Source organism: Pseudopipra pipra, chromosome 8 (genome assembly GCF_036250125.1).
Source record: "Pseudopipra pipra isolate bDixPip1 chromosome 8, bDixPip1.hap1, whole genome shotgun sequence".
Taxonomy (NCBI): domain Eukaryota; kingdom Metazoa; phylum Chordata; class Aves; order Passeriformes; family Pipridae; genus Pseudopipra; species Pseudopipra pipra.
In genome coordinates this window covers 26,046,745-26,071,544 of record NC_087556.1, presented here as the reverse complement: position 1 = coordinate 26,071,544, position 24,800 = coordinate 26,046,745, and positions in this window count along the sequence as shown.

Below are 24,800 nucleotides of genomic sequence, written 5' to 3'. Positions count from 1 at the left end.
GCATTTTGACCAGGTACTGATGTGCTATTTGGTGTTGAATACTGTTCCTTTATTCAATGATAGATCTGCTACTGCCCCATCGAACCATGGAAATGTTAAACCAGAATGTAAGAAGTAAGAGATAAAAAGAATGTCCCTGAGAAACAGTAAAATCTACCACATTCCTGTGGAATGAGGAAGTGGCAAAATATTCTCTGCACTACTATGGGTGATAGTAGCCTAAAAAACTTCCCTTACTTATCTCTCCATAATCTCATCACCTGGTAAGCATTTTGCAAATGCAGATACTGTCCAGTTACTACATTTCTTTGACCCAGGTCACTGAAATCAGAAAATAAATCCAGATTACTGGACTGAGGATGAAAGACTCAGGTGTACAATTAGTTAACTTGTTGATGTGTAGCAAGTGACAACTTGATATAGGAATGTTAGCTACCTGGGGTTTTTTACCCTAATTAATTTGCTTAATTTTTCACTTACCTTGGAATAAAGCATTAAATATGAAGGAGAATTCCCCAAATAGATGTATCTTAGAGTTATTGATTTACAGTCATAGCTGACTACTGGAAGTGTTGAACCTGAGCTGGGGTACCTTTGAGCAGTGCAAAATACTGGGTCAGTATACAAAGGAAGTAATTTTCATTGTTTTGCTGTGACTGACTGAAAATATTTGACAGATGGAAGCCAAACCTGGGTTTGTTTTTAACATTTTACAAGTTTACAATGATGAAATAAATAACACTTTCTAGCTGTAACTTTTCCTGTATATGTTCATTTGAACAACACAGCTTTATAGTAGCAAAAGCATCAGCAGCAAAAACAGCACTGTAATTGGAGTTAAGTCTGTTTAACACTTTCTTTTTTTGTCTTTAAGATCCTGAATTTCCCCAGGAAACTTTACCAGGCTAAATATTTACTTTTGCAGACTCTTTTCCTGTGAGCTATTTTTGTTCTTTCTGGCACTTTCTATGGATATTATTAAATTTGTTAATCAGGGTTTGAACATTTTTTCAACACACTTGCATTACTAAAAGAGACATAGATATACTTAGCTAATGTCTTATTATTTTTAAAAATTATTGATCTATAAGTAGAGAATAGTTTAATTCACCAAGAAGACTTTCCTAAGAAAGTCTGGGGAGTTTCAGGGAAGAACAGACTGAAATTAAGACACCCGATTACGGAATATAATGGGACCAAAAGACTAGCAGGGTATGAGCAAGAATAAAAATTGTCAAGGGGAGAAAAGAGTCTTACATCTTTTAATGTCAATTACTGCACTTCACACTGACTTTTACGCAATTATTTTTATCTTCAGCTTGGCTTGCATGGATACTTGCAGAATGGCACATGGCCTGGATCAGACAGAATTTTAAGGGTCACTATCCATCACAGTATGTTCATTTCTGTCTTTGAAACAGCCCACAAGGTGAAGTACATTAAGACATCACTAATGCTGTAGACTAACCTATAGCAGGACCTGTTAATTAACCTTGGATATTAGCTCAGGAACATGAGGACTTCACTCCAAGTTTTGCTCTGTAACAGGTAGACAGATTACAGGACCTTGCAACAGTGTTATCTACACCAGGATCCCAGGACTCCTCCATATTATTTTACACGAGGTATTTTTAGGTGTAGCCAAAATCCTGAAGGAAAAAATTCTCCACACACTCAATACATCCATCTCAGTTCAAGCTCTTGTTCATGGCCTATGGCATTGCTGGGGCAGAAAGCTGATGCTTCTTTCTCCAGCCTCCACTTCACCCCAGCCCTCTGCAAGACTCTCGTTCCTATGCCCCACAAATGTGCATCTACAGCAAGGTGGGCAGGTATCCATCCTCTCCTTCCTATGTGGAGCTTATGGAAAAACACACCTTTCTTTCCACCAGTGAGCCAAAGCTCCCAGGGATGGTACTAAATTGCTGGCAATCAAACCCTAGCTGCAGTACATCAGTGTCTCATATTCCAGGTGCCTGGTGGGCTTGTTGGATGCCCCAGTGTGAGTCTCCCGTAAGAACATGACAGATACTCAGCTCCCCACAGGTTTCTCCAGCTCCTGAATATACCCTCTCCACAACATTACTGCCACAATGTGATTTATACTCCTTGCTGAAAGCAATATAGGATGATGCTTCCTGTAGCTCCCACGTTGCTGACGATGCAGCCCTTTTGTCCACTTATCTTTTAAAATAAGGCTCTGGGATATCAGTAAAGTGAATCCTTCTCTATATATTTCTTCGTGTGCTGCTACACCTTTGAGACCATTAAGTCTTTTTCGTAAAGCTTACTGGGAGATGCCCATCACAGTAGAAGACTCCACCACTTGTGAAAAGCAGCAACTGACTCACTGTCTGAGTGAGAAAGGGGGCCTTGATTACCAGTGGTGGGGGAGGAAGCAGCGTGAGATATGGTGTTGGAGGTAGGATAACAAAGAACAGTTAAAAGTTTTAGTCTTAAAAAATATTGTCTGGGAACAGGTTTCCCAGAGAAGCTGTGGATGACTCATCCCTGGAAGCATTCAAAGCCAGGTTGGATGGGGCTTTGAGCAATCTGATGTTCTGACAGATGTCTGTGCCCATGGCAAGAGGATTGGACTAGATGATCTATAAACCATTCTGGCTTGGCTGGTTATTCAGCTTAGTTTTATTACATTAGTTCCAGTAGGCAACTTTGTTTCTTTTTTTCTCAAAACTATGTTTTGTTTTATCAGTACTAATAATCTAAGCAGCCTAAGATCCTGCCTGAGTCACAGTATTCATTGTATCATTTGACTGCCAGAACTCAGATACCTCGTGGTGCTGGAAACTGAATGTCCTGAAAAATTGTGGCCAAAGGTGTTTGGTCTGGGTGTCTCTTGAAATGTTTCCGTGTACTGCACTGGAACAGATTTTTATTATTTGCTTTTTCCTGAAAGTATGCTATTAAAAACTATAAATATTTGCTTAATGTGCTATTTGTTTTGATGATTCTGAATGACTATTGAGAGCTGCAAGACCAGCCATTACTTTTCTTGAGTTTTGTCCCATTTTAATGGCTGCATTTTTCCATGAAATTTCTTTATAATAGCTCTTTTTTTATTCAATTTCTCCTATTTGAAGAGTGAAGCAAAACTAAGCTTCATTGTACCAAGGTTTGGTTTGTGGGTGGGTTTGTTTTTTTTTTTTGTTTTTTTTTTTTTTTTTTTTAATATGTCTTTATTTAAGTCAAGAAATATTGGAGAGGAATTTTTTCTCAGAAAGTGTAGGCTCAGCTCAGAGCACTAAAGGTCTGTGACCTTGGACATGAGGCCGGGAAGAGGCTTTAGTGTAATATGAATAACTCCTGTTTCTATTGCAAAGAGAAGCCAAGAAAAGAACAGAGAATCAGACAGCTGATGTTGAACAGGATGGCTGGTAACAGATTGCATCATATAATTTCCCTAAGGCACCTCATTTGGCTTAAATGGAGCATCTTCTGCCTTAAAACTGAGGTACATTTCAGTAGAATTTTGAAAATCAAACTTTCTAAACGCTATCAATAACTTTGTTAATATATTAATTGGGCCCTGAATATAATCTGAAGAGGAAAAGTAGTTTGAGATTATTTTAGTAGACTGTCACTCTACTCCAGCTCAAAACAAAACAGCCATTTACCCAGAAATGAATGATGTAAGATATTCTTAGTCTCGTATTGTTCCCATAGTCATAATAACATCCCATTTCATTAGGATGTGTCTAGCATTGCTTATGAGCTAATAATTTCCTAGCAATAATTCAAACCACATCCTTCATTATCCAGATGTGTTCTAACAACAAACTACTCATTTCTTAAAGCAAACCAAGTTAGAAGTGCTATCAGCATTTTAAGGAACATATCCCTCTATTGCTGCTGAGTGAAGCAGTCATGTGGAAGGAAAGTAGCCAAGTGAATTAAGATGTCCATGCTTTAGGAATTTGCTAGGCAGGTGGTGAAACACAGTAATTAATGTGGCAATATTATGTTGTGCAAGAGATAGGAAAACGAGGGAAGTGTTAAAGGTGGTGTTTATTTTTTGATCCTGTCATAAAAGTAATTGACTTTAATTATCATAATAAATGCTCTAGCTGCTTCAGATAATTACATTCAGCGCCTTCCATATAGTCTAAATTTATGAGGGTGTTTGGGTCAGCACATCAGCACAGTTTACAGCTATACATGAAAAGTAGATTCCGCTGAGAGTGCTCTCTTAGAGGTGTTTCTTTCTGAAAATATTCTCCCTTTTAAAGTAAAATGTACCTTGAACTCATTGCAATTGCACCACAGGAAAAAAAGATGTTTCTGCTCTCTGTATATCCCGTATAGGACTATGTGTGCTGCACATGTACCTTAACTAGGTTCACAGTACTCAATGAATGAGAACTTATTGTATTTCTTTGTTGCTCAAAAGGTAGCAATGAATCTCAGCAAAGTTTTTCTTTTGCCTGCTTTCTGTGCGTGTGGCCAGATGACAAGGATTCAAGAGGGGCAAGCATGATCAGAACATGCCATTCCTAAGCCTTGAAAGTCAAGATTTCATATATATTTCTTTAATATCTGTTTTACTGGCTTGCATGTACAAAAACTGAAGAGTTTTCACAGTTCTTTTAAAGCTGCATACAGTTTCTTCACACAGATAATATTGTTAAAACTATGGCAAAAGAGCTCAGCTCCACTGACTTCAATTTCCCCTACTACGGTCTCTCTTGTACAGTGCAGAGACCTCTGTGGACCCCACCTGGAAAACTCCACCTGCACCCACCCCAGTTTGTACGTACAACCAGGGTTGCCCCATCCTAGGAGCAGAATCTGGTACTTATCTTTGTTAAACTTCATATGGTTGGTGATTGCCACGTCCTCTAATTTGTCGAGTTCTCTCTGAAGGACCTCCCTGCTTCTGAGGAAGTCGGCAGCTCCTCCCAGTTTAGTATCACTCGCAAACTTATCTAGTATACCTTCGAGTCCTGTGTACTGCCTCATCAGTCACTGATCTCGATGATCCTTGAAATCAAATGCACACTTGAAACACCAGACAATCAATACATGTGTGCCTATGCAGATTCACTAGCCCAATATTTCTCTTTCATAAAGTATCTGCAGCAGCAAGCTGCTCAAGTATTGCAACTCTAATTTTTGTTTGTTTGGTTTGGAGTTTTTTGTTTGCTTTTCTTGTACTAATCTCTCCTTTGTAATTGTACTTTCCTTAGCCTGATATTACCTTGATTTTTGGGGTTCAGCTTCAAGATGGAGATAAAGCAATTTATTTCCCTGAGAAGGGGATGCAAACTTGTACAGAGCTTTTTGCTTATTCTGTGAGGGCAGAGCACTTAGAATTTCTGTTTGGGAAGGTCTGAACTTCAGAAGCAGTCTAACACTGAACTCTAACTACTTGGTTTTGAATTTAGCTTCATAGTGTCCCATATATTTTCTTCCATTGTACAATCAATCTAGCAGTAGATAGTAGCCTCTCTGGCATTCCTCACAGAGATTGCCCTGGACAGTTTGATTTCCTGCTGAATTCTTTCTCTGCCTCATACTCATGTGCAGATGTCTGATAGTTACACCTTCCTAGGGATCAGCCTTAATCCACCCAGATAAATCAACCCTTAAGTAGGCATGTTCCTTCCCTCCCCCCCCCTTTTCTAATGGTGTGAATTTTAAGCACTTAATTTTGTTCTGTTATGACAAAAAGCCCTGTCACCTGTAAAGCGTGTAGTAGGATGTAAAATTAAAAAGGTAGTTGAAATCAGAGACCCACCATAGGAAATGTCTTCCACAACCCAATGTCTCACATCTTTTCTTTATTTCAGATAGTTCCTCTAATGGATGTCATAGAATTGTTAAACATAGAGCAATATTACAGTGGCGTGTAAATGACTTGGTTTTTATTAAAAAGGTTTTTCATTTATGTATAATAAACTCCAGTAACCACATTATTTTCTCCATCCAGTCCTCAACATGTAAGTCAAAGAGGACATTTGCAAGTGGAGATTTAAATGCTCTGCATCACAAAAAACATAGAAGTTGGGTGCTCTCTATTTGCTATGTTGCCTTCTGACGTACATAAGGTGTCACATATTGCAATAATAGCAACTGATCTACTACCAAAAAAACCCCAAACTAGTTAAGAACAAGTAGAAGATTTATATATTACTTAAAACATTACAGAATTGTCTGAACCTCTCAGGATGTTAGATTACCATCTAATTCAAAAGGTATTGCTGGATTTATTGAACTACTGAACAATTTCATGAAATCATTGTGCTTTTTCAGTATCTTAGATCAAATAGCCTGATATCAGCCTTCAAGATGTTACATCAGCATTAGCAGTAAAGAAAGAGTCTTTCCTATGATGGAAGATAAAAAAACCTTTTTACTGTTTGCTGCCCTGGCACATCCTACATCATGGGGGAGGATGATCTGATTGGACTGTGTCAAACGGTTAAAACTCAGTGATTTAATATCTACTTGAAAAAAGTTATAGAATAATATAAAACTTCACTGAAAGTAAAATCAAGTATGCGTCTATGATTTACCTCTTCTCCCCAGATCCATTCAACAGTGCACAATTTAAAATAACATATTTAGTTAATGTCTGAATCTAAATTGCAGAAAATGTGTTTTTTTCTGAAGTACCATCTATCATCTCTTGCTTCTTTTAAGACTTTAATATTCAATAAAGATCCATTTCAAGAAAACCCAAAGTTATTCATTAATTTGTGTAGAACTTAAAACAGTTTCAGTCCATGGCAGTATATTTGTCATTTGTATTCTCATTGCTTTTAAAAAAAAATTTAAAATAATTTGAAATTTATTATTGTTTAGAAATCACCCTACATCAACCTTCCTGATTATGATGAGAATATGTCTACAGAAATATATTATACATAAGTAAAAAACATAGTAGTTAAAAACTCCAAGGTTTTCATCTCAGTTTTAAATTAGAAAAAAATTGATTCAGGCAGGTGTAGCAAGAGAGCAAAGAGAATACTAAGTGATCAGAAAACTCTATACTAAATTTTAATTATTTGTATTTGTGAACAGTTCACATGACATTATCATCATTGTGGTAGTAAATGGAAATACATTTTCTAAACATATAGTCTTCCTATACATATTCAAGCTCTTAAGCTTAAATGTCAAGTTTTCTGACCCAGGTGAGCTGAATTTTGGAGATACTCAAGTTTCAAAATAAAGCTATTGGATTATTTTGTTTTGGGAAAGTTAGACATGATTGATTTTTTCTGAAAGGTGAGAGATAAAGGAACAAATTAAATGGAAGCTAAAACTTCATTTGCCATCTATATTCATCCATCAGCTGCAGAAAGGAACTAAGATGGAAATATACTTTTCAGAGAGTGGGGAAGATTATTCCCCCATTTTACAGGCTCCATTGGGAATATACCATACTATGTAAGCATTTCTAGTAAACTTGGGTGATCCCTTTTGAGAATTAATATATGCCACCCATAGCATATCTCTCTGAGATAGTAGGAACAAGCTCAATCATATGTCAAATCAGATTCCCATTCCTTCTTCATTACCAGGTAGGAATAGAAGCATTTAACCCCTTCATGCTGATGGAACTTTCCCTTGTTTCATACCTTACAGAGAACTGAGATATATGCCTCTTCAGAAAATTTCACCTCCATTATTAATAACAGCTCTGAGTTTGAGATTTGAATCAAAGCACCATTCCTCAAGAGGCTCAGGTTTCATATTCATTCCATGATCTGAATTACATTACTGCCTAATACACAAAAATGGGAAGAATTTAACAAGGGAGCCAGAAAGGGACAGAATCTAAGAGAAGAGAGGGGTTTCACAGCCTTTTTAAAGTTTAACAAAAGTTTATCTCTGGCTCTATTCTCCTTGGTGAGATTTTTGCATAACAAGCTTTAGGAGCTGCCTCATTATCTCATGTGGCAGGCAGTGCCAGCCATCTCCACCTGGCCATTTGAATGGATCTGAAGCAAGGTGATACCTTTATAATGATGCCATGTGATCAGTGGCCTAAGTAAATGTAAGAAAAACAGGAATTTTCCTGGTGCCTCACTGACTGTATTTTTAGGATTACAATCTCTCTTCCATTAAGATTGATAGTGTCATTAGCATAATTCAGTCAGTTGGCCCTGGAGCTTTCCTTTACAAAGCCACAGTTACTGATGTTGTTTTCATCCTTTCCTATGTCTTCTCAGAGACATCTATTTTGTGCCAAAGAGAAAGGTAATTTTTTTACCCCAGAGCAATTTGGCTTTAGATCAAACTCTTCACAGTTTTGTCTCAGGACTCTGTATAGCATCATATTAATCTGAGACGGAAAGAACAGATACATAATCTGGACCCAGCCCACAGCTAAAGACAATGCATAATCATTTCAGACAACAGACTTGCCTATAGTTCTTACCGAGGTGGATTTCAATTGACCTTTTATTTAAAGAATCATCCCACAGTCCTCTGACGTGCTGGAAACTGAGCTTGCATCTTCTTTCAATTTTTATCCCTATATTTCCGTCATTTCTTAACAAAGATAAAAGAAGAAATATAATGTTCATTTCAATACGGTACTGATTGTTATTGAAATAAGAACAGCAGTATAGTTTCCCCTAAAATGAAGATTTTATTTATTTTCTGAGGTGTTCTCTTTACTGCACCCAAGAAAGATCCTTGTTTGTGTCCCCAGTTCAAAATCTTGCTGCAGATTCACCTTTGAGAAAAGGTATCTTAGGTGTTACAGAGAGATCACAACTTAAGATCTTACAAGTGTTCTATAGTGGAGCAGGAAAAAGGACCTATGTTTCTAATGACCCAAAAGGGCATGTTTGATTGCTGGACCACACTTTGCCTCTCAGATGATAGCTAATGGAAAAGCAATGTGTCTCAAGGTGCAAATAAGCTAGAAATCTTTTATCCTTTACAGTACAGGACAGACAAAGGAATTTCTTCAATCTTTCTCTTGCGTTGCTGTGTATTCCTGAAAAGATAAAACAGTAACATCAGTGAAGCTATTGGAAGAGCGAGGAGCCACATGCAGTTTACTAGGTGTTATTTAATGTTGAATCTCTCTAAGTCTATCCCATTTATAATACATATTGTTATGAGCGTGTTAGAGATTCAATTAGTATTTGTTACTAATGTTTCCATGTCATCATTTCTTAATCTTATTGCTGAAATACAATCACTTATTAAAACCTTGCTCAGTCATTTGTCAGCTCTTTATGAACAATTTATAAATGGAACGTGACTGCAAACTGACCTGCTCTCATGTCTGATAATGCTGCTCTAGATGGATTCCTCTGCTTTGCAGATTGACAATCTGTGGTTTGCTCACTAAAAATAGCCCCACTCCCATATATTCCTTCTGCAGGGAAATATGACTATGTTCTCAAGAACAGAGCAGGGAAGGGAAGCCCAGAGGTGTTCTACATGGCAAACACAAGGTACAGATGGGCTCTTTGAGCTTTTCTTATCTAAGGGTGTTCTGGGATTAGGAGGGACCAATCCACTGTTTATGTGGCCATAACTTGAATCTAATTCTGTCTATCTTTCTCTTCTTTTGCATGCAACAGAAGTAAGATCACATTTCTGTGAAGCCTGGTGTATCCTTTCTTTCTCCTCAAAATTGTCCTCTTGCCATTTGAGAAAAAAGGATCTGGGGACTGTTGTGCACTTTCTATTTGAGACCTCAGAGACTGGCTGTGTCCAAGTTTTCTCTCCTATGAATTTGTTTTCAGCACAGTTTTGAACATATCAAAATTTTGAGTCTGTTACCTAGGTAGAGTTCATAAATGAATGTTTTCCCCTCAGCCTGGGCAACACCGTCAACAGCCATGACAATGGCCATTGTCAAAGGTTTCGAAGACCATGAGCAAATATTGCTCTTCCTTTAGGATGTAAAAATTGGTTGTGATAAAGAAACAGATCCAGTGCATCCCAATGTAGCCACACATAAGGTTATTACATGAGGATCTGAGTCATACCACCCTTATATTGGTGGTGAATGTAATGTGCAAGTTAATGTGGCATATGAGGCTGGAAGAATTACAGAAACAGGAGTAGTCTAAGGAGAGAAAAGGTTTGAGTTGTCTATTGAGAGTGTTGCCAAAATAATATAGAATGACAAAAAAGTAAAAATTGATTAAAACCAGAAAGCAAGGAAGGCTAAGGACATAAGGCTGGGCTGTCACAGAAGCAGAGTGAAAAGTCTGTAGGGAACTGGCTGTTTATGAACTCAGTCCTTTATAAAGCATGCGTCCTAAAGGTGTGGAAAACTTCAATCGATATTTTTGAAGGTGAATGTGCGTCAGGTACTTGTGGTGTGACTGTCACATAGTTTGGGGCATACACTAGTAGGAACCCATTTGGTTTTCCATTTACCTCTTTTCTCAGGGAAGTTAGTTTGCATGGATGAAGTTAGTGAAGAGACGTGAACCGATACAATTTGTATTACATGTGAATTTGTATTACATGTATATATATCTCCATATATACAGTGTGTATGTGAATACAAATGCAAATATGAATATAAATGTATAGATAAATATATGTATAAGTATGTTGCCTTTTTTTTTCTAGCCAAATTGCTAATAAAAACATAGCTTCTCTTAAAGGTCTCTAGAATCATGTTCTCAATTATTTTGGATGTCAAGTACATTTAATTAAACTCATGCTTAAAGCCAGAAATGCATATAGACCAGAACAGGGAGGGAGGTAATGGGAGAAGCTGCGAAATTACTTGGCTTCTCCAAGAAGCCATTACTTGGCTTAAGAGACCTGAAAAATGATAGGATTTAATCAAGTCCTAATTGTCTTGAATTTGAGGGTTATAAAGGATGGTGAAGGCCTCTGTTCAGATTGGAAAAGTGAAGTTGAATGTTTTATCTATCTATCATTAAAAGAGAAGAGACTAGAGTTGATTGCTAGGAATTATAGAAGTCCTGGCAGTCAATATTGCTTTCATTCCAAACTTAAATTGATGTCTTGACTTCTGGGATGTTGGGGTCATTGCAATTGGGTTTTTTGGCTAAGCAAAAGCAAAATCATATAATGATCAGCATGTGGATGAAAAATGAAGTTAAAAATGGCAACAGTGAGGAGACAAAAAGGGAGAGAGAATGTGGCAGATGGAATTCAGTAAGGAGATCGTGAAATAAAATAATGAAAAGAGGGAATGCACCCCTAGCAAGCTAAATTTCCTCTGAAATGTCAGTATCTTTATGAGACTTCAGTGTACAAAAAAAGAAGCTGAGTTCAGCCAGAAAGCTGTCGGCAAAGGTTTTTCTTAAAACACAAGACTTTTTAAAGCTAAGGGAAGAATCAGATTGACATTCTGCTTGTCTCTATGTAAGAAGTACCAACAGTTTCTATGGCAGAATATTGGACATGCAGGTACAGCAAGGGGATTTTTCCCATTGAGTTAATTTCTGACCAAAAAAAGATTTTCTGGGCTATCTTAACACTTCTCAATTTTGATAATTGCTCTCTTTGATTACAAAATTTCTAAATCTAACACATAATATACAACCTATAATTCTTTATTTTCTTCTCTCCTTTTTAAATAGAAATAAGCATGAAAGGCAAATATGATGTTTCTTGCCCAAACTGCACACTGTGCCTCCATATAACTCCCTGGGAAGCAGAGGTCATGGAGAATCCTGCCCCTACCACCACCTTGGAGTTGTCCACTCGACCTCACTCCATGGGTAGTTGCTACTCTCAGTGTCTGCCTGCTTCTCCTTATTTTTCTCCCATGGCTAGAACAATCTTGTACCCCGAGAATGTACACTAGTGATTTCCCCTAAAAGCAAGCTTTTCTGCCTGGTTTAAAAAAAACATTTCTACCTAGTCTGATAATACAAATGAGTTAAGAAGCAGTTTTCAGACTGAATGTTGCCCTAAATCCATGGGTGCTGCCACTTCACGGACAGGAATGAAGAGGGGTGAGTTTTTCCACTTCAGTGTCCAGATTATGAAAGGTCTGGAAAGGTCTCCAGCTGTTTTTTGATGGCATAGTTCACTTGTAAATTCTCCATGATGACAGTTTGCATGTATAGAACCCCTAGCACCAACATTACCTCTTGGTTGTTAAATACAAATCCTTTGAAAGCTGATCTGATAAGAAATAAAGGGGGAAACTATATTTTCTGAATCCCTAAAGTGGACTGTGATGGTGGCAAATGCCCAGATACCGTGGGTTTTTTTAGCTCACAGAAAGGATTTTCTCTCCTATAAGCTGATAGAGGAGGATTTTATTCTTTTCTCCTCTTTGGATGAATGTTGGTGGATTTTTAGAATGATGAGAAATTAATTTAAATACAAAGGGATGGACTTATCAGCCTGGGAGTCCCAGAGCATCTGGAAATGCAAAAGTTGAAACCTTTTAAACACCAACCATCATAGACTACCAAAAAGTATGGGGAAAATTCTCTTGCTAACCTGGACTGCTACTTCATATAGCTGCATCATGCAGAGGGAAAAGAGTCTGTATTCCCATGCTGTTCTTGTGTAATATAAATCTGTTATTTCTGTAATGAGTGCCCTGACCACTTTAAGCTAAACATTTGAGGTGATGAGTCCTCAGAAAGATGAGAGGAGAGAGAGCAAGAGACTTGTCACCTTTCATAGCAGAGTTTCAAACCATAGACTACACTTTGAATGTAGGGCATTGAAGTTCCCATAGAGGCCAAAAGACTTTCTTAGAATTTCTTAGAATTTTTGTGCTAGGTTTAGCAAGTAGAATATGGAGGGAGGTGCAGTATGGAGAGGAGAGAATTTTTTTTGAGTGTTAAATGACTGCCTTACCCATTTTCTTCTCTAGCACACAGCCATTTGCCTTAATGCTTCTTTAACAGATGCTGTTACAGAACAGCAATAGCAGTCTCACTGAAGCCCAACAAATCTGTAACCCCTCTGTTTGCACGGAGAAAACCCCCTGCCCTGACTAGCAGGATGGAGAGAGCAGTACAGTTCTGTCTGCACCAGCATCACAAATGTGGAGCACTGAGATCTCTATCCCAAGGCTGACCTGTAGCAGAGAGAACTGGAAATTGTAAGATGCATCAGCAGATGGTTACTTAGAAACTTTAAAATAATTTGTGTTTACTTTTTCCCATTTCCTAGGTAATACTCCGTTTCACAAGTGGTCTTCGTTCCTTTCCTTGTAAGGGTATATGTCTATGATTTAGTCAAAATGACTTCACTCCATATTCAAACTATTCAAACCAAAGGCACCTCCAGCTCAGGATCCTGAGCCTGTCAGTGGTCAAAAGTGGAACCTGAAGGAAAGTTTATTATGACTAAGTTTAGTTATTGTGACATAATATCTTCCTTTCATGTTATCATTAGTTGGGCAACAGCAAACAAACATTTGCACTTATTATAGTAAAGATAAATTCTTAAAAGTATAAGCAACCTCCACGAAACTACTGCATTTTATAAGGCCCTAGGAGTACATTAAGGTATTTGCTGTCAGCTTATGGGTGACAGCACTTGCTGTGCTGTCATAAAATGAACATTAGGGCTGCAGTTAGGTACCACTTTAAATACTGATGCTCAAGACTGGAATTGAAATACAATATTATGGAATAAAAGGCTTCCCCCAATCTATTCACTTTTTATTACAGCAGCTGCAATAGCACAGCTGGGACCAGAATAGCAGCCAGATGAAGATGAAAAATGGTTTACTGGAAGAGTCCCATTACCTGCAGTTGTCAGGAAGTGGTGACTGCATTCATGGATCTTCTACCACAGAAAGACTTTCTTAATCTACTACCTGAAGGAGTACTAAACTATCTGAAATTCTGGGGAGACCCTGAGTTCAGGATGTTTCAGATTCAAAATTTTGCTTTGGTGCAGGACAGAGACACATAATTCATAAATAATTTTCATTTCAGGACCCAATCATCACAAAACACTGAAATAACTAGATAGCCTGGCTTTGTTTTCTATCCTTAGTTTTATTTATATTGCTAGTTAATGCATTGGTAGCTGCTTTTTTTGTAATTTTTTTTGTGCAATGAAATCCTCTCAGGTGGACAGAAACCCCTGTGCTCATGCCAAACATTCTTCTGCATGATAGACTTTGGACAGATTTCAGTCTGAATGAAAACTTGCAGGGAGCTGATTGTGAGTTTATGTCCCAACAGATTTCTAAACAAGGGAATTGAATACAGACCTCCCACTGCCTTTATTTCTGCCTAGTGCCTTTCAGAATATGTTGCAGTTTCTTTAAATATGTTTGCCAATACACATTCATCTAGAAATCTTGGCTTGCTGAAGCAACTTTTAACAATTCATAACAGTTAAGTGGCCATGGGGTGAGTGAGAAAGATCAAGCTGCCTTTAAACTACATGCATAAAGAGGAGAAATAATATTGCCAAGCAGGGATGTCCTTTCTTGTTTTCAAGAATTGTCTGCTACAGCGTTTGTAGACCTATTGAGCCAGATTCTGATTTTTCTTTGAACAGCAAAGGAAGAAAAGTGTGAGAAATAGCATAAAATGGTGATGTGCACAGTCTACTTGGAAGTATTTATTGTATTATTTCCTCCACTGTAGGTAGCAAGTTAATTTAGCCTTCAAGTTTTTAATAGGCTTTAGGAAACTGGACACCGAAACCCAATGGAACATCAGGGGAGCTGTTTTTCTAAATGCCTTGCAGTTTGTCTGGGCCAGAGCCAGCAGAATGGTTGCTTTGGAATAAGCAAGAGCAGCACATTAGCTGAAGCAAAAGAGAGCTCTATGTGGGCCATCCCAATGCTGAAATATGTTGTTTAAGGTCAGTTCAAATATCCCCTCTGCAGAATAAGGGCCTACAGTAAGATCCCTCTTGAATATTTGTGTGGTTTAACACCATAATGGACTACTACAACTACTGTATGTAAAATAGGCATTTTGATTTTATGTGGAAAACTCTGCTGATTCTAGTTCTTGTGATTGTTGAAGTTTCTAGGCACTTAGTTTTGACTAGGAGACTTCTAGCCCTGAAAAAGCTGCTCTCTTTCCTCTGTCAATTGATCTACCTGCTAACCACCCCCAACCATAAAAATCAGTAGTTTAATCCTAGTCTAAACTTCTGTTAGCTGGATCTACCAGTTGGATCTCATTGTGCTTTACTGCAACAGATGATTCTCTTCCAGTTTCTGTGGGTACCAGAGCGCCGCCTCCACACATCTGTGAAGGACTTTATGTCGCATCACAGTTATGCTGCTCATAAGGTTAAGGGCTTAGTTATAGACAGGCTGATGCTGCATGAGGAGAATGACAACACAGTCCTACTTTATGAATACCCCAACCAAAAACTTCTCTCATTTTGTCTAGCAAGGAAACAAAATCCCCAGTATAGTCTACTCTCCAGTGCAGCTCTAGGATAATCAGACTAGAACCCAATTTTTTCAAAGTTATTTTTGCTGCACTTTGCACTTCCATAGTAAAAATCAAAGCAAATGTATATAACATTATTTGTATTATGATCCTTGTCCTCAAGAGATCATTCTTTCTACGACTTGTCCTCACAGTATGTGGTGGTCTGTGTGTGCAAAGCTCCTCTGCCTCATTGATGTACTTAAAGGCCTACAGTGCTAAAGGAGACCTTTTCTAGTTAATGCAGAAACATTCTATTGGCTTTGGTTCTACTCAAATATTTAGAGTGGAGAAGGCACTTACTTCAAAGTTTTATTCAGGAAAAAGGAAAAAAAAAAGTCACTTGGCCAGGACTTTAACTTGCTGGACAGTGCAATAGTAGAGAAGTCTTAATATCCACAGGTCCCAGAAACAGTGGCACCTTCATTGCACTGATGCTGTATTAAGTCTCCGAAGTGGCATTTTACAAGTGCCAGTCCAGCAGATGAGTAGGATTTTTTCATTTGTTACATATAGTTATAAGCACAATGGATGTACTTGCTTTTACACATAAGCTCTATCCTGAAGAACTGCTCTGGTAAAAAAGAAAGAAACAACTGCCAAGAAAGCCATTACTGTAATGTACTAAATGCACTTTTCTGAATCAACTGAAGTTGCAGAAAGTCCCATGTCTCTACCAACAAAAGGTCTGAAAGACAGTTACATCTGGCAAATCAAACCACTGAGGGAGCTCACTTGATTCAAGGAATCATCATCATGGCTATGCTTCGTGAACGAAGATTTGGGTCAAGGAATCAAAGCTTCTGATAAATACATGATATATAGTGTTCAGTTCTAGCAGATACTTGGGATATTCCCCTCATTGTTCAGTCTTGACAGATATATGAGGCACTCTGCTTCAACTTTGCCAAAAAAAATTAAAAATTAAAAAAGCTAGTACAGACTCCCCACAGATTCTGAAATTACCTTTTATTTAAGAAAATGTTTTCCATGTTTGGCTCAAACACCCCCTAGCTTTCACAGAAGCTTCACAGCTCTGGGCAGGAGGCTACTACACTGGTCCTTCCTTGAATTTTCTCCCTGAATGCTTGGAAATGTGAAAAATCTGGCTGGAATTGCCACACAAAACTTCAGGCCTGGGAAGTTTTGAGTAATATTCTTAAACACAAACTCAAGTTGCTTTCAGTGAAAATATCCACTTTTATTCAAATTAAATTTGAACTTATAAAACTGTGGCATGGTGTTCAGGAAAGCAAATTTCAGTGTCATTACAGGTTTTATATTTTAATATACTTACCTTTATTCTGAGCTTGACATAAACCTGGGCCTCCTCTGGCAGATGGATCCATGCATCTACAGAGCTCTGTAAAAGTTCTTCTACTCACTTGATATCACAGCTTTCTTCTACATTTAAAAGAAGATGTCAAAATTCAGATTCTTCCTTCAAGCCAAATTCCTGCCTGAGCTGGTGAATTGAATATGTAAGTCCAGATCTGCACTTCATGATCTCATCATCTAAATCTATTTCCTAATTTAAAACACGAACTTTACCATGTCACAATCTACATATTGGCAGAAAATGATGAGTGGTTTTGTAGTTAATTACCTGTCAACTCTTTTAAAAGGGAAATGGAGGATCCATGTTTAAAATGTATTAAATGATTTGGTCACCTCTGTTAATTGGGTCTCTCAACTGGAAAATCTTTCATCCTATGGTGCAAACTCCCTTTTAAACCAAACCACCTGTACCATTTGTTTTGCTGACAAGAGGAAAGGGCTCATCTTTCATGACAACTTGCTGCTGTGGTAGCCATTTTCAGCAGGACACTCCCATTTTTCTTGAGACGTTTCTCTTCTATCTTTAGCAGTGCAGCCAAGGCCCAAGACCATTTACCTTGTTGAGCTGCTTGCCTTCTTGGTGGAAGAAAATCAGTAATCTAACAACCCTGGAATTTTTTCTCTCTGACTTTGCTGAGTCCTTGGTTACTAAATGGAGAGTTATGAAAAATATCTACCTACTGGCACCATGCAATTCACCATGCTCTTCAAGTCAGACCCTTTCCAAGGGAAAGGGAGGGAGAGGCTATGCAATCACAGAAGAGGAAACACTGGAACACTGTGTAACACGTATATCAGGACTGATATAGCTGTTCTTATTAGAATACATCAGAATGACAATCCTATGCAGGCAATAAAACCATTTTATTTTCCCATATCATGATAATGGAATATTATCAGAGAACTGAACTTGTAATTGTAAGATGAGAGACACATGCTTACATGAGTCGAAGTAATACACGAATGTTCACAAGCTGTTCCTGTTCATGGCTGTTCATAGCTCATTTTTAAGTCACTAGAAAATAGGAAGAGAGGGTGAAGTATGTTGGTGTGGATCACACATGAGTTTGCACCTTCTACCTATCCTTTCTTTTAACTCCCAATCTCTACCTTGTGACTAAATTCATCCTCCCCTTTGCTTCTGGATCATCTTTGATACATTTTTTGAAACCACCCCCTAGAGTCACTCAGATCCTTTACTTACCTGTAGTCCAGTCTCCGATGTAGTGCATTTGCTTTTCAATCCTGCAAGAGATTCAGGTTGGTTCAGACTTAGAGGCAGCAATTCAAGCTGTTCCCTCCCCGACTTCGTGGCTGTGGAACTGTAAGAAATTTTTTACTTAATGCGCTTCGGGATTAGGTTAGTCCAGGGTAGGTTCAGAGTACTGAAGTCAACTTGACCTCTGTGAGAATCCATTAGTATTGCTCTGTCAAGGAAAGAATATTTAACTGTCAAAACAGATACTTAACTAGATGAGTAAACAAAATACTAGGGGATGTGCATTGTCAGGACTTTTAGAAAGACAAATATGACTAGAGGAAATAAAGAAAAGAAGGCCCCTCTGTTTCAAAGGGCCTTGACAGATCTCTGCAAAGGATGGGGGAACTGTGTCTAGTGTCTCACACAGCAGACTGACCTTCTTACTCTTTTGCTTCTTCCCTAAATTCCTTCCATCATAGAACCAAATAAGTTTCCAATCATTAAGGTTGGAAAAAAAATCTAAAATCATCAAATGCTACTGTTAATGTAGCACCACCATGTAGCACTAAACTGTGTTCCCAAGTGCCACATCCACATGCCTTTTGAACACTTCCAGGGATGGTGATTCCACCATTCCCTGGGCAGCCTGCTCTGAATCCTAAGCACCCTCTTAGTGAAGAATTTTTTCCTAATATCCTAATCTAAATCTCCCCTGGTACAATTTGAGGCTGTTTCCTCTGGTTTCCACTTGTTACCTGGGAAAAGGAACTGACCTCCACCTCACCGCAACCTCCTTTCAGGTTGTAGAGAGCAGTAAGGTCTCATCTGAGCCTCCTTTTCTGCAGGCCAAACAACCCCAGCTCCCTCAGCTGCTCCTCGTGAGACTTGTGCACCAGACCCTCACACGGACATGTTCAGTGCATGCATGCACCTGTCTATCTGACCCAGAAAAGACGCCCCTGGAACATAAAAAATGGTTGCAAAGATATTCCATTCCAGCCTTTCTTCTGCATCTGCAGGCAATCAGCATTCAGGGGAGCCATGTCCACTTCTGCCAGACCTGACCTGTTTAATTTACTCAGCTATGAAGATCTAATGAGACACTTCAGAAAGTCATTAGTACCATAGGGTATTTCTGTTGTCACAAGGCATTTTGATTTGCTAACATGATGCTGGAGTTCAGATTACAGTCCTGTGCACCCCATTAACATCTGAATGGGATAAGAGAGCTGGGTTCAGGTGGTCTCCAGGGGCTTCCTGTCCTGGCTCTGACTCTGCTGTCCTAGTTAATCACTACAGACAGTCTTGAAACCCAAGAGCATGTTTGCAGTTCTCTAATAACTTACGCTGAGTTTGAAACTGGTTAAAAAGAAATTCAAGTTTAAAAAAACAAACAAACAAAACAACAGCAGCACTGCGTAGAAGTTGAGTTTCAGTACTTGGACTCTGATGTTTTCTCTTTTCCATCATGGACTTTCCATCTATTTTCTTCTGCTTTTTGCATTCACAACTAATCTCCAACACACATCCCATCCTATCCCATTCTGTTTCCTATTATGGCAGCCTCCATGAATAACACAAGCATCCCAACTTGTTTTCTTTAGTCTAACTCAGATTTTTGTCCTCTTGTGAGCAAACGACCTTGAAAGTAACTATGAAAGCTAGGAAAGGAGATGGAAAAATGGCTTAGGTAGGGCGTGCTTTGGGAGAGCAGTGGCAGTTTGGGATCAGATTAAGCTAAGAATTTCAGTCTGATTCTAGCTTCTTTCCTCTACAAGCTGCCTCTTGGGAAGCAGTCTCATTTCATCAGATACGCAGAAATTTGGCACATGAAACTTAATTATCAGGCCACAAAATATATAATACTCAGAAATAGTCATGAATGTAAATGTAACATGCATGTTAGTATACAGTTGTGTGACGGCTGCTGCACTGTCATGGGGGCGATGTCATGACAGACAAGCCAAACACCCAGGTGCCGAAGATCTCATGGCAGAGGGCTTCAGAGACAGGTGTATTTGGGGAAGGTGCCCTCTAACAGTGTATTCAGCCTATAATAACAAAATATCAAAGTCTTTTTTTCAAGAAACCTTCCAAAAGAATTGAGAAACTGGCAGTTGGAATCCCAGAGGAAAGATCAGCGTCAGATCAAAGGTTTGATGGGAGAAAGAAAAACAAAAGGGCCCATTTGAGGCAGTTGTTCGAAGGACAGGCCTGATGTGTGGACAAAGGGCCTGATTTGAACAAAGCACCACTGATGAAACTTCCCTTCCTGGAGTGCAAAGTGCTGCCTTGCATAGTGCACTTTGTGATCTCACTTTTTTCCCCTGAGACTTGCTGGGAATGAGGCAACCTTCAGATCTGACATCAAGACAGACAGAGATACGTTAGGATTGCTTTATTACAGCTGCTCATCATATTGAGATGCAGCTCACACTATCTTTCTAGTTACTGATGCCATTGTCACACATTAAACTTTGCAACTCATGTATATGTGTTACCAACACACATAAATGTATGATGTGTGATATAAAAGACAGAAAACTGTTGATTTTTTTTTTTTTTTATTCTAGTATAGAAAAGTGTTAGGAGAGAGGGAGTGATACCCATAAAATGAAAATTCTGAATATAATTTTTTTATTTCAGTTGGATTTATTTGCCTTCCTTCTCCGCTCTTCACCAAATTTGAACAGCCAAAGTAGTACAGCATTGAGTAGATCTATTGTAGAGAAAAATCTTTATATATATACATCATTTAAGTTTTTCAACGAAACAAAAATATATGTCTCCTTTTAGATTGATCAGTTCAGTTTCAGAACATGCTCTGACATAGAACAGTCATTCTTGTGTCTGAAAGACTGAATGTCAGAAATCAACAAAATAATAAAAAATAAAAACACTATGGTTTTTACCTCTCTAAAGATCATGACCTCTGCCATTCTTCTAACCAAGGTAAGACCTGTGGAGGACCACAGAATTTAGCTTGTCTGTTCTTTTCCCAAACACACACATGCAGAATACACACTGGTATTTCTTTTATCCTACTGGGTGCTTCCTATGTTCTACTCTGCTAAGACATTTCCTTGACCAATGTCTGATGAGATGATTTAAATGGGTGAGAAGTTATCATAACACCAAAGTTCTTACCTTCTTAGTTATGCTTACTGTCACACTGATGGCTCACTCAAAGAGAGAGCTATCTGGAAGCTGAGATTTAAGGAGATGCATTGGGCAGTTTCTGCTTTAATTGAGCCATTAAGAATTTTTGTAAGTGTTTAAGCAGGAATTTGAATGCGTAATTCAGCATACACACTGGCTTGCTTTGCACTTCTCTTGTTCTGAAGTGAAACAGATTGGGAAGGGGGAGACAGCTGTGAGAACATCCTGTAGAGTCAAACTGAGCCAGTCCCTAATTTACATTGTGGCCTCAGAGATGAATTAATTAGACTTTTCTGGCTTGAAATTGGCAATAACCTCCTGGACCCGTGCTGGGCATACACACCATGTTTGGAGCGGAACTGGCACTGTGGAGCAGGTATTGATTTGATGGCTTAAAGAGATTATCTATAAACTCCTGAAAATGAAGGGAACTGGGGGAGTACTGGCTGTTATTAACTTCTCTGTTGGGAAGTACTGAAGTGACCTTTGTGCCTTTGGGACTGTAGTATATCAGCTGCATTGGTAAAGCAAGTGATGAAGTTGTAGCTTTCTCCATCCTTAAAGTGCAGGTCCCAGTGGATGATGTGCAAAACTGAGTGGGAGGTGGAAGCTATATCCCTTTACCTGACTAAGAACAAACTAGGACAAATTCGTGTATATGTGCACATGCATGTGTGTGTGCATGTACAGAAAGAATGTGTGGTATTTAAGTGGGTGTAAAAACCTACTGTCTTCTTTCCTACCAAAATATAAGAGCACACAGCTATACTTTTTTTGCTATAAAGTTTTCTGTTTTCATGATAATCAAAATTTCATTTCTGACAAAGTGAAGAGGAAAAAAATGGGTAAAAGTCTAGCTTTCCTTTTACAGTGTGTTGCTTAGAAACAATAGGAAGTTTGCTTAATAGAACCTTTTTTCCTCCCATGAAGTCTTTGATCTGGAAGGGTAGCAGCAAAGATAAAGCAAAAAGCACTCCATCAATAGTAAGGGGTGCAAAAGTGATAGCTTCTCCTTAGAAGTTAACACTTAATCATTATGAAATTTAAAAATTCCCTCCACCTTTTTTTTCTTCACTGTTTTCTGGGCAATTTCAAAAATTAAAAGGCATCTGCTGAAATATCATCTAGCTTCCATTTTTGGTAGAATATAAGGAAACTGGATGTAATTCTATTATGAAGGAGGACTGAAACTGATACATTGGTGACACCTTAATTGTGATTGACTTCCCATAAGAACAGGTTTATGTTATCTTCTGATTTTATTTTTTTTCTTTTGCCTCCTAATATCCCCTTGAAGTTCCAGCCGAACTAGAAAACCAATGTTTCTGGTTTGAACAAGAAAAAAAATCAGCTAATGACAGTATTTGTTTATTTTCATTTACTTTAGAATTCTGGGTTTCAAATCAGCAGAAGCACTTGGGTTTTCAGGCCCCTTCCCATTACTAGAATCAGACAAGCTTGCAGTGAAAATGCAGACTGGGCAACAATTGATTTCTGCTAATGGTCACTATACTAATGAACAGTGTCTGATTTTATCCTACCTATTCATGTCAAATTGAATCACCACTCCTCCTAATACCCTTGGGAAAAGATGTTTCTTCATCTTCCTCTTCGGCGAATTAATGCAGGCTCTGACAAAACTGCTGCTATGGCACAGGAACAATGCACCCATGTGCCATCTCTGCAGACTTGGGGATTTCTCTTACATATGCATAGTTCTGTCCACGTTTCTCCTTATTTTTAAACACACAGCTTAAAACTACTCAGCTTTCTTCCTAGTGTTTATTCCCTGGCAACTGCTGGGTATTCATCAGCAGTTTTAATGCAGAAGATTGGCTAAAACCAATGAGCTCAGTGATGGATAACAGAAGCAACTGGTTGTTCTGGCAAGTCCATCCAAGTAGGTTTATTAGCAACTGTAGAGATTGCCGACTCCAATTTTTATACAACAAAAGACCTTGTAAACAGAGCCAGGTGGGTGGGTGGTGTTGTGACAGGGGAAGTGTTAAAGGGGAAGGGACTTGGGTAATAGGAGCACTGAGTGCTGGCTGATGGACTTTCAAGACCTTCATGAGTGTCAGCTACCACTGTGGGAGGACAACATTACCAGTTGCAACTAGCTCATTGGGTTATCTTAGGTGTTTGGGGGATCACTGAGCTTTTCAAGTATAATACTATTGCTTGTCAGAGAGCAGCCACCAAAGCAACATGAAATGAAAAGAATATTTCCTTCTGAAACTTTTCAGAAGTTGTGAACATTTATTACAATCAGTATTCACAGGAGCAGACCTCTCTTCTTTGAAAACTGCTTTGAGACATCTGCAACTTGTAAACAGGTGAATGGATGATTCTTTTCCGTAAACTGCTTACTATTTGAGCTCTAAGCACAGTTCTGCAAAGCTTTTGAATCTAAATCTGCATAGTATACAATAATTTCCATCAACATACAGCACTTTGTATAATTGTTAAGAAAAGAGTGTTCTGCTGTTATAAGGCAAGGTGAGCATTCAGTAGATCTTGCCTCAGTTTTGCACGTATTTATTGCACCTGAAAATATTTTTTCTTATTCTTTCTCCTCTGTATTCAGACAGTAAGCTTTATGGGAAAGAGACTGACTCTTTTTCGTTATGTTTGTCAACAAAACCTTTCTGAGTTTTAGTTTGGATTTACAGATGGTGCTACACTGCAGATGACTTAAAGATTTGTTCTGTATTTCTCTAATCCCATCCAGTTAAAAGGCAGTGTTCTTGGATGAAGACTTGGCCATCTGCATCACTAGATTAGGCTGCTGCTGAACACCTACCTGGGAATATAAGAGGCAGCCCACTCAGAAACTTTCCTTTATGCTGCCCATGACAGCCTTTCTCATTCATCCTGCAATTAAATGTGTATTACATTGATAGTGCCAGGATTTCACCCCTGCTGCTTAGCCTACTAAGCCAGATATGCGTGGAAGTAGCAGTTATGTATTAAGATAATATCTGTTTTCTTTAACAAGAAAATTATCCCGTTGATGAAGTCAGAGTATGAAATACCACCTGCTAAACAGAACAGATTAGGCATGGAAGGCCATTCATTATCGTCAAGGCTCCCAGTGTTTGTTTATGCATAAAGAAACTCAAGACTTTGTGGCTTTTATGTTTCTATACCCATTAAATTTTATTTTTTAAATAATCAAGTTACAGCTGTTCCAAACAGCTCTCCCTTGTGGGCACTCCAAGGTTGTTTGTCTGTATTCCCATTTACTCTACATAAATACTTGCTCTAAATGATCCGACATGAAAATGTGATTCATATTTTGAGCTGCATGAATTGATGGGTTTCCTTATATGCAAATGTGGCAGGTTAATGAGGCAGAGTTTTAAGGGACAGGAGTGCTAGAATCTTTGATAGGATAAAGTGGCCAACAGACTGATTCAGACTACTGTGGTTAATTCACAGTATTTGAAAACAAGGAACAAAACAAAGCAAAATAAAAACCCAACCCCCTCCCCCCCAAAAAAGTTTTACTAAGGAAGGTCATACACTCTGTGATATTATACACTTGCTTTATTATACACTTGCTTGGTCAAATACAAGGTGATTGTTTTACAAAGCCAGATTAATATTAAAGACTAATAAGAGAATGCAGTAAATTATGCAAAAAGCTCTTTTTTTTTTTTTTTTGCTAACATTTGCACTCAAAAAGGATCTTAGTGTGATTCTTTATTATGAATAAAGCTCAAATCTACTAATGTAAAGCTCAA